Source organism: Hyperoodon ampullatus (genome assembly GCF_949752795.1).
Source record: "Hyperoodon ampullatus genome assembly, chromosome: 6".
NCBI lineage: Eukaryota > Metazoa > Chordata > Mammalia > Artiodactyla > Ziphiidae > Hyperoodon > Hyperoodon ampullatus.
The window spans coordinates 88,184,445-88,206,254 of record NC_136919.1 but is presented as its reverse complement, the minus strand read 5'-3'; positions in this window follow the sequence as shown (position 1 = coordinate 88,206,254).

The following is a 21,810-nucleotide window of genomic DNA, read 5'->3' as shown; positions in this document are numbered from 1 at the left end:
CCATTTGTTTATTTTTGTTTTTATTTCCATTTCTCTAAGAGGTGGGTCAAAAAGGATCTTGCTGTGATTTATGTCATAGAGTGTTCTGCCTATGTTTTCCTCTAGAGTTTGATAGTGTCTGGCCTTACATTTAGGTCTTTAATCTATTTTGAGCTTATTTTTGTGTATGGTGTTAGAGTGTGTCCTAATTTCATTATTTTACATGTAGCTGTCCAGTTTTCCCAGCACCACTTAGTGAAGAGGCTGTCTTTTCTGCACTGTATATTCTTGCATCTTTTATCAAAGATAAGGTGACCATATGTGCATGGGTTTATCTCTGGGCTTTCTATCCTGTTCCCATGATCTATATTTCTGATTTTGTGCCAGTACCATAGTGTCTTGATTACTGTAGCCTTGTAGTATAGTCTGAAGTCTGGGAGCCTGATTCCTCCAGCTCCATTTTTCTTTCTCAAGATTGCTTTGGTTATTCGGGGTCTTTTGTGTTTCCATATAAATTGTGAAATTTTTTGCTCTAGTTATGTGAAAAATGCCATTGGTAGTTTGATAGGGATTGCATTGAATCTGTAGATTGCTTTGGGTAGTAGAGTCATTTTCACAGTGTTGATTCTTCCAATCCAAGAACACGGGATATCTCTCCATCTGTTTGTATCATCTTTAATTTCTTTCATCAGTGTCTTATAATTCTCTGCATACAGGTCTTTTTTCCCTTAGGTAGGTTTATTCCTAGATATTTATTCTTTTTGTTGCAATGGTAAATGGGAGTGTTTTCTTAATTTCACTTTCAGATTTTTCATCATTAGTATAGAGGAATGCATGAGATTTCTGGGCAATAATTTTGTATCCTGCTACTTTACCAAATTCATTGATTAGCTCTAGTACTTTTCTGGTAGCATCTTTAGGATTCTCTATGTATAGTATCATGTCATCTGCAAACAGTGACAGCTTTACTTCTTCTCTTCTGATTTGGATTCCTTTTATTTCTTTTTCTTCTCTGATTGCTGTGGCTAAAACTTCCAAAACTATGTTGAATAAGAGTGGTGAGAGTGGGCAACCTTGTCTTGTTCCTGATCTTAGTGGAAATGGTTTCAGTTTTTCACCATTGAGGACAATGTTGGCTGTGGGCTTGTCAAATATGGCCTTTATTATGTTGAGGTAAGTTCCCTCTATGCCTACTTTCTGGAGGGTTTTTATCATAAATGGGTGTTGAATTTTGTCAGCAGGTTTCTCTGCATCTATTGAGACGATCATATGGTTTTTCTCCTTCAATTTGTTAATATGGTGTATCACATTGATTGATTTTCATATATTGAAGAATCCTTGTATTCCTGGGATAAACCCCAGTTGATAATGGTGTATGATCCTTTTAATGTGCTGTTGGATTCTGTTTGCTAGTATTTTGTTGAGGATTTTTGCATCTATGTTCATCAGTGATATTGCCCTGTCTTTTTCTTTCTCTTTGACATCTTTGTCTGGTTTTCGTATCAGAGTGATGGTGGCCTCGTAGAATGAGTTTGGTAGTGTTCCTCCCTCTGCTATATTTTGGAAGATTTTGAGAAGGATAAGTGTTAGCTCTTCTCTAAATGTTTCATAGAATTCACCTGTGAAGCCATCTGGTCGTGGACTTTTGTTTGTTGGAAGATTGTAAGTCACAGTTTCCATTTCAGTGCTTGTGATTGGTCTGTTCATATTTTCTATTTCTTCCTAGTTCAGTCTCGGAAGGTTGTGCATTTCTAAGAATTTGTCCATTTCTTCCAGATTGTCCGTTTTATTGGCCTATAGTTGCTTGTAGTAATCTCTCATGATCCTTTGTATTTCTGCAGTGTCAGTTGTTACTTCTCCTTTTTCATTTCTAATTCTATTAATCTGAGTCCTCTCCCTTTTTTTCTTGGTGAGTCTGGTTAATCAATTTTGTTTATCTTCTCAAAGGACCAGTTTTTAGTTTTATTGATCTTTGTTATCATTTCCTTCATTTCTTTTTCATTTATTTCTGATCTGATCTTTATGATTTCTTTCCTTCTGCTAACTTTGGGGTTTTTTGTTCTTTTTCTAATTGTTTTAGGTGCAAGCTTAGGTTGTTTATTTGAGATGTTTCTTGTATCTTAAGGTAGGATTGTATTGCTATAAACTTCCCTCTTATAACTGCTTTTGCTGCATCCCATAGGTTTTGGGTCGTCGTGTTTTCATTGTCATTTGTTTCTAGGTATGTTTTGATTTACTCCTTCATTTCTTCAGTGATCTCCTGATTATTAAATAGTGTATTATTTCGCTTCCATGTGTTTGTATTTTCTACAGATTTTTTCCTGTAATTGATATCTAGTCTTATAGCGTTGTGGTTGGAAAAGATACTTGATACGATTTCAATTTTCTTAAATTTACCAAGGCTTGATTTGTGACCCAAGATCTGATCTATCCTGGAGAATGTTCCATGAGCACTTGACAAGAAAGTCTATTCTGTTTTTTTTGGCTGGAATGTCCTATAAATATCAATTAAGTCCATCTTGTTTAATGTATCATTTAAAGCTTTTGTTTCCTTATTTATTTTCATTTTGGATGATCTGTCCATTGGTGAAAGTGGGGTGTTAAAGTCCCCTACTATGACTGTGTTACTGTCGATTTCCCCTTTTATGGCTGTTAGCATTTGCCTTATGTATTGAGGTCTTCCTATGTTGGGTGCATAAATATTTCCAATTGTTATATCTTCTTCTTGGATTCATCCCTTGATCATTATTTAGTGTCTTTCTTTGTCTCTTGTAATAGTCTTTGTTTTAAAGTCTATTTTGTCTGATATAAGAATTGCTAGTCCAGCTTTCTTTTGACTTCCATTTACATGGAATATCTTTTTCCATCCCCTTACTTTCAGTCTATATGTGTCCCTAGGTCTGAAGTGGGTCTCTTGCAGACAGCATATATTTGGGTCTTGTTTTTGTATTCATTCAGCCAGTCTGTGTCTTTTGGTTGGAGCATTTAAGCCATTTACCTTTAAGGTAATTATGGATATGTATGTTCCTATTACCACTTTCTTAATTGTTTTGGGTTTGTTATTGTAGGTCTTTTCCTTCTCTTGTGTTTACTGCCTAGAGAAGTTCCTTTATCATTTGTTGTAAATCTGGTTTGGTGGTGCTGAATTCTCTTAGCTTTTGCTTGTCTGTAAAGGTTTTAATTTCTCCGTCAAATCTGAATGAGATCCTTGCTGGGTAGAGTAATCTTGGTTGTAGGTTTATCCCCTTCATCACTTTAAATATGTCCTGTCACTCCCCTCTGGCTTGCAGAGTTTCTGCTGAAAGATCAGCTGTTAACCTTATGGGGATTCCCTTGTGTGTTATTTGTTGTTTTTCCCTTGCTGCTTTTAATATTTCTTCTGTGTATTTAATTTTTGATAGTTTGATTAATATGTGTCTTGGCGTGTTTCTCCTTTGATTTATTCAGTATGGGACTCTCTGTGCTTCCTGGAGTTGATTGACTATTTCCTTTCCCATATTAGGGAAGTTTTCAACTAATATCTCTTCAAATATTTTCTCAGTCCCTTTCGTTTTCTCTTCTTCTTCTGGGACCCCTATAATTCAAATGTTGGTGCGTTTAATGTTGTCCCAGAGGTCTTTGAGACCGTCCTCAATTCTTTTCATTTTTTGTTCTTTATTCTGCTCTGCAGTAGTTATTTCCACTATTTTATCTTCCAGGTCACTTATCCGTTCTTCTGCCTCCGTTATTCTGCTATTGATCCCTTCTAGAGAATTTTTAATTTCATTTATTGTGTTGTTCATCACTGTTTGTTTGCTCTTTAGTTCTTCTAGGTCCATGTTAAACGTTTCTTGTATTTTCTCCATTCTATTTCCAAGATTTTGGATCATCTTTACTATCATTCTGAATTCTTTTTCAGGTACACTGCCTGTTTCATCTTCATTTCTTAGGTCTGGTGGGTTTTTACCTTGCTCCTTCATCTGCTGTGTGTTTCTCTGTCTTCTCATTTTGCTTAACTTACTGTGTTTGGGGTCTCCTTTTTGCAAGCTGCAGGTTCGTAGTTCCCATTGTTTTTGGTGTCTGCCCCCAGTGTCTAAGGTTCGTTCAGTGGTTTTGTAGGCTTCCTAGTGGTTTTGTATGCTTCCTAGTGGAGGGGACTAGTGCCTGTGTTCTGGTTGATGAGGCTGGATCTTGTCTTATTGATGGGCAAGTCTATGTCTGGTGGTGTGTTTTTGGGTGTCTGTGGCCTTGTTTTGATTTTAGGCAGCCTCTCTGCTAATGGGTGGGGTTGTGTTCCTGTGTTGCTAGTTGTTTGGCCTAGGGTGTTCAGCACTGGAGCTTGCTGGTCGTTGAATGGAGATGGGTCTTAGCTTTGAGATGGTGATCTCTGGGAGATTTTTCCATTTGATATTACGTGGAGCTGGGAGGTCTCTTGTGGACCAATGTCTTGAACTTGGCTCTCCCACCTCAGAGGCACAGCCCTGACACCTGGCTGGAGCACCAAGAGCCTGTCATCCACACGTCTCAGAGTAAAAGGGAGAAAAGAAAGAAAGAAGGAAGAAGATAAAATAAAATAAAAGTTATTCAAATAAAAAATAACTATTAAAATGTTTTTAAAGTAATAAAAAAAGAAATAAAGAAAGAAGAGAGCAAAAAACAAATCCACCAATTATAACAAGCAGTAAAAACTATACCAAAAAAAAGCCCAGGACTTCCCTGGTGGCGCAGTGGTTGAGAGTCTGCCTGTTGATGCAGGGGATGCGGGTTCGTGCCCCGGGCCGGGAAGATCCCACATGCCGCGGAGCCGCTGGGCCTGTGAGCCATGGCCGCTGAGCCTGCGCATCCGGAGCCTGTGCACCGCAACGGGAGAGGCCACAACAGTGAGGGGCCCGCGTACCCCAAAACAAACAAACAAACAAAAAAAATGTTTTTAAAGTAGTAAAAAAAGAAATAAAGAAGAGAGCAAAAAACAAATCCACCAATTATAACAAGCACTAAAAACTATACAAAAAAAAGCCCCAAAAGAAAAAAAAATACGGACAGAGAGAACCCTAGGACAAATGGTAAAAGCAAAGATATACAGACAAAATCACACACAGAAGCATACACATACACACTCACAAAAAGAGAAAAAGAGAAAAAAAAATATCGTTACTCCCCAAGTCCACCTCCTTAATTTGGCATGATTCATTGTCTATTCAGGTATTCCACAGATTCAGTGTACATCAAGTTGATTGTGGAGATTTAATCCGTTGCTCCTGAGGCTGCTGGGAGAGATTTCCCTTTCTCTTTGTTCACACAGCTCCTGGGGTTCAGCTTTGGATTTGGCCCTGCCTCTGCATGTAGGTCACCTGAGGGCTTCTCTTCTTCGCTCAGACAGGACGGGGTGAAAGGAGAAGCTGATTTGGGGGCTGTGGCTCACTCAGGCCGGGGGAAGGGAGGGGTACAGATGCAGGGGGAGCCTGCAGTGGCAGAGGCCGGTGTGATGTTGCAGCAGCCTGAGGCGCCGTGCGTTCTCCCGGGGAAGTTGTCCCTGGATCCCGGGACCCTGGCAGTGGCGGCCTGCACAGGCTCCGGGGAGGGGAGGTGTGGAGAGTGACCTGTGCTCGCACACAGGCTTCTTGGTGGCGGCAGCAGCAGCCTTAGTGTCTCATGCCCGTCTCTGGGGTCCACGCTGATAGCCGCGGCTCGCGCCCATCTCTGGAGCTCCTTTAAGCAGCTCTCTTAATCCCCTCTCCTCGCGCACCAGGAAACAAAGAGGCAAGAAAAAGTCTCTTGCTTCTTCAGCAGCTCCAGACTTTTTCCCTCACTCCCTCCCGGCTATCTGTGGTGCACTAGCCCCTTCAGGCAGTGTTCACGCAGCCAACCCCAGTCGTGTCCCTGAGATCTGACCTCCGAAGCCCAAGCCTCAGCTCCCAGCTCCCGCCCACCCCGGCGGGTGAGCAGACAAGCCTCTCGGGCTGGTGAGTGCTGGTCGGCACCGAACCTCTGTGCGGGAATCTCTCTGCTTTGCCCTCTGCACCCCTCTTGTTGCACTCTCCTCCGTGGCTCCGAAGCTTCCCCCCCCCACCTCAGCCAGGGAAGGGGCTTCCTAGTGTGTGGAAACTTCCCCTCCTTTGCAGCTCCCTCCCTGAGGTGCAGGTTCCATCCCTATTCTTTTGTCTCTGTTTTTTCTTTTTTCTTTTGCCCTACCCAGGTACGTGGGGAGTTTCTTGCCTTTTGGGAGGTCTGAGGTCTTCTGCCAGTGTTCAGTCAGTGTTCTGTAGGAGTTGTTCCACACGCAGATGTATTTCTGAGGTATTTGTGAGGAGGGAGGTATTTGTGAGGAGGAAGGTATTCTCCACGTCTTACTCTTCTGCCATCTTGAAGCTCCCCCTCCAAAAGTTTTAATTTTGATGAAATCTGATTTGTCAGCTTTTCATTTTGTGGACTGTGCTTTTGGTGTCATATTTATGAACTCTTTTCTTAACTCCAGATCATGAAGATTTTTCTGTTTTATTCCAAAAATCTTATAGTTTTGTCTTACTTTGAGATCCACGATCTAATGGATCTATGACCCATTTTGAGTATATTTTGTATGAAGTATAATTAAATTTTGTATCAGGTTGAGGTTTCCTCTATTGCATATAGATGTCCAGTTGTTCCAATATCATTTGATGAAAAGACTATCTTTTCTTAATTCTGTTAGCTTTGCATGTTGGTCAAAAATCAGTTGGCCATGCTTGTCCGGGTCTGTTGGTACATTCTATATTCTAGTCCATTGATCCATGTGTCTATCCCTTTGTGAGTATACAGTGTTTTGATTAATGTAGTTTTACAACATTTCTTAAATTGAGCATGTGATTCTTCTAACTTTGTTAATTTGCAAAAATGTTTGGCTCTTCTAGTTCCTTTGCCTTTCTGTATAAAACTTAGAATCAGTTACCTGTATCTACAAAAATACTGGCTGAGATTTTTTTGGAATTGTGTTGAATCTGTAGATCAGTTTGGGGAGAATTGACATCTTTACTATACTGAGCCTTCCAATCCATGAATGTAGTATGTATTTACATCTATTTAGGTCTTCTTTCATTTCTTTTACCAGGATTTTTTCAGTTTCATCATACAAAATCCATGCATATATTTTTTATATTTATACACTTCATTTTTATAGCTATTATAAATGGTATTTTAAAAATTTGTTTCCAATGGTCCATTGCTAATATATAGTATGGAACATTAATTTTTTGTTTGCTAGTTTCATTTTGTTTTGTCTAGCGTATTTGTTGACCTTGTATCCTGCAGTCTTGCTAAGCTCAATTGTTAGTTCTCAGAGTTTTAGTTATAGATTCCTTGGGATTTTCCATATAGACAACTATGATACCTGGGACTAAGGACATTTTTTTTCTTTCTTTTCAATGTGTATGCCTTTTATTCTTTTTGGTGTCTTATTGCATTGGCTAGGTCTCTAGTATGATATTAAACAGGAATGGTGAGAATGGATATCCTTGCCTTGTTCCCAATCTATGGGAAATCATTCAGCCTTTCATAATTAAATATGATGTTAGCTATGATTTGTTTTTTTTGGTAAATGCTCACTGTCACTTTTAGGAATTTTCCTTTTATTCCTAGTTTGCTGAGAGGTTTTTTTTTTAATTATGAATATGAATGGATGTTAGATTTTGTCAAATAGTATTTTCTGTATCAACTGATATGATCATGTGTTTTTTTTCTTCAGGCTATAAATATAATGGAATACATTGATTGATGTTCAAATATTGAACTAATATTTTTGGGATAAATAGCATTTCTGGGATAAATCTCACTTGGTCATGTAACATTTTTAATGTATATTGACACTGAATTTGATTACACTTTGCTGAGCATTTTTGTATCTAAGTTCAGGATAGATATTGATCTGTTGATCTGTAGTTTCTTTTTTGTACTTTTTTGTCTGGTTTTGGAATCAGGGTAATGCTCATCTCATAAAATAGATGGGAAGTGTTTCTGGAAGAGGTTATGCAGAATTGGTGCTATTTTTCTCCTTGAATGTTTGTTAGAATTCACCAGTGAAACCATCTGTTAGTAGGGACTTCTTTTTCCAGAAGGTTTTAAACTACTAATTCAGTTTCTTTAATATTGGGTTGGCCAAAAAGTGTCTTCAGTTTTTTAAGTAAAAATAAAAGATGCATTTTTCATTTTCACCAAGAACTTTATTGAACAACGTATTCACCCTTTTGTTCCACTACCTTCTGCCATTTTTCAGGCAACTTCATAATTCCATCTTCCCAAAACTTTTTATCTTTTTAAGCAAAGAACTGTTCCAGGTGCCTTTTACAGTCTTCCAGGAAATGGAAATTTTTTTCCATTAAGAGAATTTTGTAAAGACCTAAATAAATGGAAATCCGAAGGTGCAACGTCTGGTGAATATGGTCAGAACTTCCCAGGGAAGGTGTAACAGTTTTTGCCCCTCGTCAGAGAAACATGGGGTCTTGCGTTATCCTGAGGGAAGATTATGCGTTTTCTGTTGACTAATTCTGGACGCTTTTTGTCGAATGCTACTGTCAGTTGGTCTAACTGGGAGCAGTACTTGTTGGAATTAATCGTTTGGTTTTCCAGAAGGAGCTCATAATAGAGGACTCCTTTCCAATCCCACCATATACACAACATCACCTTCTTTGGCTGAAGACCGGACTTTGGTGTGGTTGGTGGTGGTTCAGTTTGCTTGCCTCACAATCTGTTCTGTTTCACATTATTGCACAGTATCCACTTTTCATCGCCCATCACAATTTGTTTTACAAACGGAATGTTTTCATTATGTTTAAGTAGAGAATCACATGCTGAAATACGGTCAGTGAGGTTTTTTCTGCTTAACGTATGTGGAACCCAAACATCAAAGTGATGAACGTAACCAAGCTGGTGCAAATGATTTTCAGTGCTTGATTTGGATATTTTGAGAATGTCAGCTATCTCCCATGTGGTATGACATTGATTGTTCTCAATGAATGTCTCAATTCGATCGCTCTCAACTTCAACTGATCTACCTGACCGTGGAGCATCGTCCAGCGAGAAATTTCCAGCACGAAACTTCACAGACCACTTTTGACATGTTCCATCAGTCACAGCACCTTCTCCATACACTGCACAAATCTTTTTTTGTGTGTGTTCCGTTGCGATTTTACCTTTCTTGAAATAATAAATCATATGCCAAAAATGTTTTTTCTTCCATATTTAATATTAAAATGGCTACACAAAAATTCACCAATTTTGATTAGTCTTTTTTTTAAATGCACACTGATATGACAGCTTTCACATACAATCTAACAAAATTGTTTCGAATGAGGTTAAACACTACTAAGTGCTAATAGAGCCATCTGATGGAAAAAACTGAACTAACCTTTTGGCCAGCCCAATAGTTACGGAACTGTTACAGGTTGAATTGTATCTTCTCCAAAATTCATGCATTGAGGTCCTATCCCTCAGTACCTCAGAATGTAAACCTGTTTAGAATCAGAGTGAAATTAGTTAAGATGTAATTAGTTAAGATGAGGTCATAGGGGAGTAGAATGGGCCTCTAATCCAATATGACTGGTGTCCTTGTAACAAAAAGGAAATTTGGACACAAATGTGCACACAGGGAGAACATAATGTGAAGATGAAAGCAGAGATAGGCTGATGTTTCTACAAGCCAAGGAATGCCAAAGATTGCCAGCAAACCAACAGGAGTTCGGAGAGCACATGTAACAGATTCTCTCTCAGAAGCCTCAGAAAGAACCAACCCTATGACACGTTGATCTTGCACTTGTAGCCTCCAGAACTGTGAGACGATAAATTTTTACTGTTTGTCACTCAATTTGTAGTCCTTACTTATGGCAGCCCTAGTCAACTAATACAAGAACTAATCTGATTATTTATTTCTTCTTGTGCAAATTTTGGTAATTTGTGGATTTTGAGAAAGTGGTCCATTGTATTTGTTGTTGTCAAATGTATGTGTCTGGTATTATTTGTAGTATTCCCTTATTATCCTGTTAATGTCTGCAGAGTCTGTAGTGATGTCCTCTTTTCCATTTCTGATATTGGTGATTTGTGTTTTTTTTTTGTTGTTGTTTTTTTTTGCGGTACGCGGGCCTCTCACTGTTGTGGCCTCTCCCGCTGCAGAGCACAGGCTCCGGACGCGCAGGTGCAGCGGCCATGGCTCACGGACCCAGCCGCCCCGCAGCATGTGGGATCCTCCCGGACCGGGGCATGAACCCGTGTCCCCTGCATCAGGGGGCGGACTCCCAACCACTGCGCCACCAGGGAAGCCCCTGATTTGTGTTTTTAAAAAAGTTATTTTTTTGTCAGTCTTACTCTGGAGGTTTATCCCTTTTAATAATGTTTTCAAGGAAGTAATTTTGGTTTCATTAAATTTCTCTATTGCTTCTCTGTTCTCAATTTTATTTATTTTTGCTCTTTCTTGCTTAGGATTTCTTTTGCTCTCTTTCCTGGCTTCTTAAGGTGAAAGTTTAGATTATTGATTAGAGATCAGTTTTTCCAATATAAAAATTTATTGCTATAAATTTCTCACTGCTTTTAAACACTGCTTTAGTAATATCTCATTAATTTGGGATGTGTTGTATTTTCATTTTCATTTCATTCAAAATATTTTCTAATTTACATTGAGACTTCCTCATAGGCTTTTAGAAGTGTGTTGTTTAATTTCCATGTGTTTGGAGATTTTAAAAAATGTTTCTGTTGATTTCTAGTTTAATTCATTATTTTCAGAGACATATTTTGTATGATTTCCATTCTTTTAAATTTTTTAAGGCTTGTTATGGTTACCAAGGGAGAAAGCTTGGGTGAGGGATAAACTGGGAGATTGGGATTGACATATACACACTACTATATATAAAATAGATAACTGATAAAAAACTACTGTATAGCACAGGGAACTCTACTCAGTACTCTGTAATGACCTATATGGGAAAAGAATCTAAAAAAAAGAGTGGATATATGTATCTGTATAAGTGATTCACTTTGTTGCACAGCAGAAACTAACAAAACATTGTAAATCAACTATACTCCAATAAAAATTAATTTAAAAATTTTAAAAAATTGTTAAGGTTTGTTGCTAGGGTTTAAGAACACCTTTTTAAAAGCTAAATAAAACTGAGCTGTAAATGTATGTGTTCATGGTGCTGTTTTTCAATGATGAGTTATTAATCACATTTAAATCTATTATATGGCAATCTAGTTTATTGAAGTTTTCACATCATCTTGGGTCATTTTTTGCCGGTTTTTTTTCATTTCCTCTATATTTTCAAACTTGTTACCATATAGTTGTCTGCAGTATTGTCTTATAATTCTTTCAGTCTCTTCTGTATCTGTGATTGTTTCCTTTTCCATTTGTAAGCTTGTTTTTTTCTTCTCTCTATTCTCCCTTACGTAGACTCATGAAGGACTTATTTAATTTATAAATTCCTTCTAAGAATCAGTTTTTGAATTTATTTATATTAATTACAGTATTTTTCTTTTTCCTTAATTAGACTTGTATAACTTCCTTGCTATTTTGTTTCTTTCTTCTTCTTCCTTTCTTTCTTTTTTTTAATATTTCAGGATGAGTACCAAGTTCCTTTTTATTCTTATTTTGTGGTAATGGAGGCTTTTGAATGAATGTTTTCTTCTGAGTAGTGCTATTGTGTTCTCTCAGCGGAGTTTTTATGGGCTGTTTTCTCTTGCATTGTTTTCCAGATAGTTTGAAATTTCCCTTTTGATTTTGTTTTCATTCCAAGATTTATTAAGAAGTGTGTTTTAAATTTTCATATATGGAAAGCTTTTTCGATCATTTAATATTATTTGTTTCTAATTGTATTGGTGAACAAAGAATATGTTCTGTACAAATAAGATGTTAAAAATTCATTAATTTTTTAACAAATTCAGATTAATTTTAAAAAATATTTCATGGAGATTTGAAAAAACAAACACTCAATAGTTGAGGAATATAAGGTTTTCTCTATAAAAATTATTACATATATATCACATGTATGTCACACATGTATACCCAATACATTCAGTTTATTGATTTTTATCCTTTGTAATTTTTTCTATTAGATCGGTCACATTCTTAAAATACCTCAACTAATATGCTTATTTGTCTTCTTTACTGTAAATATCATATTTTAACTTCTCAGATATTAATATCTTACCCCTGATTTTTCTTTATTTACACTTATTTGATATTTAGTTCACTCTTTTTTTCAAGCTTTATGGGGTATAACTGACAAATAAAATTGTAATATATTTAAAGTGTACAACATGTTGATTTGATAAATGTGTACATTGTAAAGGGATTCCCTCCCTCCATCAAGCTAATTAACATATCCATCTCCTCACATATTTCCGTTTTTTTTTTTTTTTGGTGAGAAAACTTAAGTTTTACTGTCCTGGCAAATTTCAGTGATACAATACAGTATTATCAGCTATGGTCACCATGTTATACATTTGATTCTCTGACCTTATTCCTCTTATAACTGAAACTTTGTACCCTTTTACCAACCTTTCCCCATTTCCCTCATCCCTCGCTCAGTCTCTGGCAACCACCATTTTCTATGAGTTTGAATTTTTTTTTTTTTTAGATTCCACATATAAATGACAACATGTAATTTCTGTCTTTCTTTATCTTGCTTATTTTGCTTAGCGTAAGGCCCTCCTAGTCCATCCATGCTTTTGCAAATAGCAAGATTTCCTTCTCTTTTAAGACTGAATAACATTCTAGTGTGCGTGTGTGTGTGTGTGTGTTATAATATATATATATCACATTTTTTAAAATTTATTTTTATTTATTTTATTTTTGGCTGCATTGGGTCTTCGTTGCTGCACACGGGCTTTCTCTAGTTATGGCACGTGGGGGCTACTCTTTGTTGCGGTGCAATGGACTTCTCATTGTGGTGGCTTTTCTTGTTGCAGAGCATGGGCTCTAGGTGCGTGGGCTTCAGTAGTTGTGGCATGCGGGCTTCAGTAGTTATGGCTTGTGGGCTCTAGAGCACGGGCTCAGTAGTTGTGGTGCACGGGCTTAGTTGCTCTGTGACATGTGGGATCTTCCCAGACCAGGGCTCGAACCCATGTCCCCTGCATTGGCAGGAGGAATCTTAACCACTGCACCACCAGGGAAGCCCCTATATATCACATTTTATTTATCCATTCATCTGTTGAGAGACACATAGATTGTTTGCATGTCTCGGTTATTATGAAAAATTCTTCAATGAACATGGGAATATAGGTAGTGATTTCATTTCCTTTGGATATATACCCAGGAAGTGGGATTGTTGGTAACCTATTACATATGGTATTACATATTTAATCTACATATGTGGATTTGTAATTATATATGTAATCTATATTACATATAGAATTACATATGGTAATTCTTTTTTTCAATTTTTCAATTTTATTTTATTTTTTTATATAGCAGGTTCTTATTAGTCATCAATTTTATGCACATCAGTGTATATATGTCACTCCCAATCGCCCAATTCATCACACCACCATGCCAACCCCCCGCCGCTTTCCCCCTTTGGTGTCCATACATTTGTCATCTACATCTGTGTCTCAATTTCTGCCCTGCAAACTGGTTCATCTTTACCACTTTTCTAGTTTCCACATACATGCGTTAATATACAATATTTGTTTTTCTTTTTCTGACTTACTTCACTCTGTATGACAGTCTCTAGATGCAACCACATCTCAACAAATGACTCAATTTCATTCCTTTTTATGGCTGAGTAATATTCCATTGTATATATGTACCACATCTTCTTTAGCCATTCGTCTGTCGATGGGCATTTAGGTTGCTTCCATGACCTGGCTATTTTAAATAGTGCTGCAATGAACATTTGGGTGCATGTGTCTTTTTGAATTATGGTTTTCTCTGGGTATATGCCCAGTAGTGAGATTGCTGGATCATATGGTAATTCTATTTTTAGTTTCTAAAGGAACCTCCATAGTGTTCTCCATAGTGGCTGTGTCAGTTTACATTCCCACCAACAGTGTAAGAGGGTCCCCTTTTCTCCACACCCTCTCTAGAATTTGTTGTTTGTAGATTTTCTGATGATGCCCATTCTAACTAGTGTGAGGTGATACCTCATTGTAGTTTTGATTTGCATTTCTCTAATAATTAGTGATGTTGAGCAGCTTTTCATGTGCTTCTTGGCCATCTGTAAGTCTTCTTTGGAGAAATGTCTATTTAGGTCTTCTGCCCATTTTTGGATTGGGTTGTTTGTTTTTTTTAATATTGAGCTGCATGAGCTGTTTATATATTTTGGAGATTAATCCTTTGTCTGTTGATTCGTTTGCAAATATTTTCTCCCATTCTGAGGTTTGTCTTTTCGTCCTGTTTATGGTTTCCTTTTCTGTGCAAAAGCTTTGAAGTTTCATTAGGTCCCATTTGTTTATTTTGGTTTTTATTTCCATTACTCTAGCAGGTGGATCAAAAAAGATCTTGCTGTGATTTATGTCAGAGTGTTCTTCCTATGTTTTCCTCTAAGAATTTTATAGTGTCTGGTCTTACATTTAGGTCTCAAATCCATTTTGAGTTTATTTTTGTGTATGGTGTTAGGGAGTGTTCTAATTTCATTCTTTTACATATAGCTGTCCAGTTTTCCCAGCAACACTTATTGAAGAGACTGTCTTTTCTCCATTGTATATCCTTGTCTCCTTTGTCATAGATTAGTTGAACATAGGTGTGTGGGTTTATCTCTGGGCTTTCTATCTTTTTCCATTGATGTATATTTCTGTTTTTGTGCCAGTACCATATTGTCGTGATTACTGTAGCTTTGTAGTATAGTCTGAAGTCAACAAGTCCGATTCCTCCAGCTCCACCTTTTTACCTCAAGACTGCTTTGGCTATTTGGGGTCTTTTGTGTCTCCATACAAATTTAAAGATTTTTTGTCCTAGTTCTGTAAAAAATGCAATTGGTAATTTGATAGGGATTGCATTGAATCTGTAGATTGCTTTAGGTAGTATAGTCATTTTCACAATATTGATTCTTCTAATCCAAGAACATAGTATATCTCTCCACCTGTTGGTATCATCTTCAGTTTCTTTCATCAGTATCTTATAGTTTTCTGCATACAGGTCTTTTGTCTCCCTAGGTAGGTTTATTCCTAGGTATTTTATTCTTTTTGTTGCAATGATAAATGGGAGTGTTTCCTTAATTTCTCTTTCAGATATTTCATCATTAGTATATAGGAATGCAAGAGATTTCTGTGCATTAATTTTGTATCCTGCAACTTTACCAAATTCATTGATCAGCTCTCGTAGTTTTCTGGTGGCATCTTTAGGATTCTCTATGTATAGTATCATGTCATCTGCAAACAGTGACAGTTTTACTTCTTCTTTTCCAATTTGTATTCCTATTATTTCTTTTTCTTCTCTGATTGCCGTGGCTAGGACTTCCAAAGCTATGTTTAATCATAGTGGTGAGAGTAGACATGCTTGTCTTGTTCCTGATCTTAGAGGAAATGCTTTCAGTTTTTCACCATTGAGAATGATGTTTGCTGTGGGTTTGTTGTATATGGCCTTTATTATGTTGAGGTAGGTTCCTTTTATGCCCACTTTCTGGAGAATTTGTCTCATAAATCGGTGTTGAATTTTGTCAAAAGCTTTTTCTGCATCTATTGAGATGATCATATGGTTTTTCTTCTTCAATTTGTTAATATGCTCTATCACATTGATTGATTTGTGTATATTGAAGAATCCTTGCATCCCTGGGATAAATCCCACTTGACCATGGTGTATGATCCTTTTAGTGTGTTGTTGGATTCTGTTTGCTAGTATTTTGTTGAGGAGTTTTGCATCTATATTCATCAGTGATATTTGTCTGTAATTTTCTTTTTTTGTATTATCTTTGTCTGGTTTTGGTATCAGGGTGATGGTGGCCTCATAGAATGAGTTTGGGAGTGTTCCTTCCTCTGCAATGTTTTGGAAAAGTTTGAGAAGGATGGGTGTTAGCTCTTCTCTAAATGTTTGATAGAATTCACCTGTGAAGCCATCTGGTCCTGGACTTTTGTTTGTTGGAAGGTTTTAAATCACAGTTTCAATTTCATTACTTGTGATTGGTCTATTCATATTTTCTATTTCTTCCTGGTTCAGTCTTGGAAGGTTATACCTTTCTAAGAATTTGTCCATTTCTTCCAGGTTGTCCATTTTATTGGCATAGAGTTGCTTGTAGTTGTCTCTTAGGATGCTTTGTATATCTGTGGTGTCTGTTGTAACTTCTCCTTTTTCATTTCTAATTTTATTGATTTGAGTCCTCTCCCTCTTTTTCTTGATAAGTCTGGCTAATGGTTTAGCAATTTTGTTTATCTTCTCAAAGAACTAGCTTTTAGCTTTATTGATCTTTGCTATTGTTTTCTTTGTTTCTATTTCATTTATTTCTGCTCTCATCTTTATGATTTCTTTCCTTTTGCTAACTTTGGGTTTTGTTTGTTCTTCTTTTTCTAGTTCCTTTATATGTAAGGTTAGATTGTTTATTTGAGGTTTTTCTTGTTTCTTGAGGTAGGCTTGTGTATCTATAAAGTTCCCCCTTAGAACTGCTTTTGCTGCATCCCGTAGGTTTTGGATTGTCGTGTTTTCATTGTCATTTGTCTCCAGGTATTTTTTGAGTTCCTCTTTGATTTCTTCAGTGATCTCTTAGTTATTTAGTAACGTATTGTTTAGCCTCCATGTGTTTGTGTTTTTTACATTTTTTCCCTGTAATTCATTTCTAACTCATAGCATTGTGGTCAGAAAAGATGCTTGACATGATTTCAGTTTTCTTAAATTTACTGTGACTTGATTTGTGACCCAAGATGTGATCTATCCTGGAGAATGTTCCGTGCGCACTTGAGAAGAAAGTGTAATCTTCTGTTTTTGGATGGAATATCTGATAAATATCGACTAACTATATCTGGTCTATTGTGTCATTTAAAGCTTCTGTTTCCTTATGTGTTTTCATTTTGGATGATCTTTCCATTGGTGTAAGCGAGGTGTTAAAGTCCCCCACTATTATTGTGTTACTGTCAATTTCCTCTTTTATAGCTGTTAGCAGTTGCCTTATGTATTGAGGTGCTCCTATGTTGGGTGCATATGTATGTATAATTGTTATATCTTCTTCTTCGGTTAATCCCTTGATCATTATGTACTGTCCTTCCTTGTCTCTTGTAATATTCTTTATGTTAAAGTCTTTTATCTGATATCAGTATTGCTACTCCAGCTTTCTTTTGATTTCCATTTGCACGGGATATCTTTTTCCATCCCCTCACTTTCAGCCTGTATGTATCCCTAAGTCTGAAGTGGGTCTCTTCTAGGTCTTTGTTAAACATTTTTTTGCGTCTTGATCTTTGCCTCATTCTTTTTCTGAGGTCCTGGATCATCTTCACTATCATTATTCTGAATTCTTTTTCTGGAATGTTGCCTGTCTCCACTTCATTTAGTTGTTTTTATGGGGTTTTATCTTGTCCCTTCATCTGGTACATAGTTCTCTGCCTTTTCATCTTGTCCGTCTTTCTGTGAGTGTGGTTTTTGTTCCACAGGCTGCAGGGTTGTAGTTCTTCTTGCTTCTGCTCGGTAATTCTATTTTTAATTTCTTGGTTTCCTTGTGTTTTGCCAGGATCAAGGAAAGGGAGGACTGGGTCCATCATTTGCTCCTTCTTGGCCTTTTAGGGATCAGGGTGTCAGGCCCTTTTCTAGGGTTGATCTTGACCTTGCCTGGGAATACACAGGTCTCTGCATTTCTGTGGTCTCCCTGGAATCTACCAGTTTATGACACTCACCCTCAGCTCTAGTCTCAAGTGCTTAACCAATGTAAGACAGAGACAATCTTGCAGCTTTCTCTCCTCTAGGACTTGCACAGAACCCAAGAGTTTATCTGCTCCTGCTAGCTTGTAGAGCTGAGCAGGTATTCAGTGCAGGAAAGATTGAAGTTGGTAGTGGGGGAGAAGAGAGGTATAATTAAGCCACATCTTCCCAGAATCACCTGCTATTTTCCTCTTCTCTATGATAGCTGTGCAAACATTCACTGGGTTTGGAGCGTTTAGCTGTGTCCTAAAACACAGACTTAATTTTTCTTCATGTTGCCTAGTAATTTTCATTTAAATTAAGGAGTTTTGCACATCAGAATTGGTATTTTACCTGTTGAGACATAAAAGGCCTAAACAAAGATAGTAATTTTTATCTGAAACTAATCTTAGGCAATTTAAGTAGCAAAAATTGTTATATATTAAACCAACTGTCAAGTATAGCCTCATTTCAGCTTTCCTGGTGATTTAGTTTAGTTTTCTTAGGGAAGCCCCCAATCTGTAGTGTTTCTAAAACATAATATTCATGTATACTGAATACATAATACATGAATACCAATACAGTGTTAATAGTAAAAAAGTCTCATTCTAGTAAAAGCAAACCATGTGTGTATATGTGTGTGTAAGCAATACCGGTTAAAAGGTCACATTAGAATTTTCTTCTCACTTAGTAAGTAAACAACCTTGTTTTGTATAGAACTAAGCTGACGCTAAAAGGAGCGCTTTGATTTTTTTTTTATCCCTTGTGACCTTTTAATGACCTTTGGATGCAGACTATAGATAAAGAATATTCTGAAGGTGAAAGAGAAAAATTCCTTAGGGGTATGTTTTTGTTAAGTGTTTAACATCACTGAATTCTCAGATCTTACATATTTTTATGACACAGAACACATACTCTAAATGCAGGTGTATTCCTTTAACTGCAAGTATTTATTTAACAAATTTCCTCTCAAGTCTTCTGGTGTCAGACACAGTATGACAGTAGTTAAGGATCTGTCATCATTCCCATTAAAAACCTTATTGTTTAGGCTTTGCTTCCTTGACTGTTTCAAATTACATCTAGCTGAGACTTGCCAAAGAAGTTGTCAGCTTAGATATGACTTCGATTTTGAAAAACTGTTGAAAATAGGAAAGCCATTTATAGTGACAGAAAAAGAGAATTTGGCTGGCATCAAATGTCTTTTCTTGCTGAAATATACTTGTTCATGAAGTTTTCCAAACAATTGCAGTATGGATTAGTACATTTTGACACTTTAAAAATAAGCATGCTTTAAAATGGGATAGATAATTAACTGGAAAAATATATGTCTCCGTGTATATTAGAAATGTTTCCTGGCTTCATTTTATCACAAGTGTCCAATATGTCACTATGATAGGATTGAAATGGCAAGATTCTATTTATACAGAATATGAATCAGGAACATCTCCAGAAACATCTACCACAAAAAGAACATTTGCATAAGAATATGCATTTTCATCTCTTTGGTATAGTCAGGGAATTAGGTTAAAACTATAGTTTTTTGTATAATGCTTATATTCAGCATAAAGTAAAACTCAATAGGTTAATCAGTAATTAGATCTCTCAAGAAAAGACTTTTCTGAACTGTAAAACTCTAACAGAATCACCCAGAATGCAGTTCAGAGAGATAAAAAGATGGGAAAATAGAAGAGAAATTAAGAGGCATGGAGGAAAGAATTAAAAGCTCCAACATTTATCTAATAAGAGTTCTAAGAGAGATTAGAGAGAATGGGGCAGAGTTAATATTCTAAGAGATTATGGCCGAAATTTTCTTTTTCAGAATTGAAGAAAGACATGATTCCTCAAATATAGCAAGCAACACTAAGTTGCAAGCAAGATTTGAAAAACAAATCCATACCTAGAAAATCTAAAAACTACCAGAAAAAAGAAGTGAGGTTCTTATTCTTTTCTAGGTAGAAAGTTTTACTGATGACAGGCTTCTCACAGCAAAAAGTAGATGCCAGATATCAATTAAATAATTTTTGCAAAGTCCTATGGGGAAGCAAGCTGGGATTCCATTCCCAGCTAAAATATTGGTCAGGAAAGAGTGTAAAATGTAGACAAATGTAGATATACAAAGACTGAGAGTTTATTGTTCCGTTTATTGTTTATAGAGTTTATTATTCATTGATTATTCTTTCTGCTGAAAGACCTACTGGTGTATTTACTTCAGTAAGAAGCAAAAAGGAAAAAGTGGGAGGCAAATAAAAGAGGAAAATATGTTGTTAAATGCAAATTGGTGTTGGCTGTTTCCTCTCCTTCCCCTTTCCCCTGCCCACGCCCTTCAAGCCTTCAGTAACACAGTGAGGGGAGAGGCTGTTTGAGTTAAAGCCATACTAAGGTCCTCTTCTGTTTGGTGGCATGAAGACTTTTTTATGGAGATACAATTTACATATAACATTATATTAGTTTCAGGTGTACCACACAATGATTTGATACATGTGTATATTGTGAAATGATCACCACATTAAGTCTAGTTAATCCATCACCACAGAAAGTTACAAATAATTGTTTTCTTGTGATGAGAACTTTTAAGATCTACTCTCTTAGCAACTTTCAAATGTACAATGCAGCATTATCAACTACAGTCACCAAGCTGTATGTTACCTCTGAGATTTTGATTAAAAAGAGCATTTGCTGAAAACACATATTAAAAGTTTGAAAGCCACCACAGAACAAATACAAATAGAATTAGGAAGTGGAGTTAAACCAACCTCTGAACTTTGTGATAATTCCACTTTAAGAATGCACTTTTTAGGGTTTCCCTGGTGGCGCAGTGGTTGAGAGTCCGCCTGCTGATGCAGGGGACACAGGTGCGTGCCCCGGTCCGGGAAGATCCCACATGCCGCGGAGCGGCTGGGCCCGTGAACCATGGCCGCTGAGCCTGCGCATCCGGAGCCTGTGCTCCGCAAAGGGAGAGGCCACAAGAGTGAGAGGCCCGCATACCGCAAAAAAAAAAAAAAAAAAAAAAAAAATGCACTTTTTAGTCTTGACCTCCATGTCCTGGTCAAAGTGAAGTCTGGTTTCTCTCCAGTTCTCTCATTAAAACAGAAGCTCAACTGATTGGTTCTTTCTTTTTAACCCACCCTGTTTCCATGCAAAAGACACTAGTGTCCTTCTGGAAAAGTTAAGAATATAGACACTCCCCTAAGCTATCTGTAGATGCTGTGGGTTAGGAAGATATTTTGTTAAACTTCATTTAACTGAAGGGGTATAGGGTTGTTTTGGAGAAGGGAAGGGAAATGCTCAAAAAATGAAGTATCTCTAAAATGACAGCTGTGATACCTACTGTTTATTGAGTATCTGCATATGCCAAGCACATTACATTAACTTCTTTAACTCTAAAAATGACCTTACACTTTTGATATCATCAATCCTGTTTTAAAGATGTGACGATGGAACAGCTTGTCAAAGGGACCCTGAATTTGAGGGCAGGCACCTCTGGTTCTACCTCTTTTTTTTTTTTTTTTTTTTTTTGGCGGTACGCGGGCCTCTCCCATTGCAGAGAGCACAGGCTCCGGACGCGCAGGCTCAGTGGCCATGCTTCACTGGCCTAGCTGCTCCACGGCATGTGGAATCTTCCTGGACTGGGGCACGAACCCATGTCCCCTGCATCGGCAGGCGGACTCTCAACCACTGTGCCACCAGGGAAGCCCTGGTTCTACCTCTTTATTCTCTCTACTCTGTAATGCTGTATCTTCAATAATATCCTCACCTATGAGAATCTTGTTCTAATGCTTGATATATCTTGATCTTTTGAAACTGGGGGAGAAATCAGTGTACAAAGCAGGATACACAGTTTTGCATTCTTCAATAGTGTTTTTTCACTTTTAGTTTTTGACACACTATGTGATGTGTAAAATGAAAAAAATATAAAATAGGGCTTGTCCACAGTGGGCTAAATCTTTAATTCTCTTAAGAACATTAGCGGATTTTTAAAAGGCATTCTATATACTAATGTTTGATATATGCGTAATTTTATTTTTTTGTTGGGGGGATGGTTGGTGATTAGTATGTTCTCTAGAAGAGATAGAACTTGT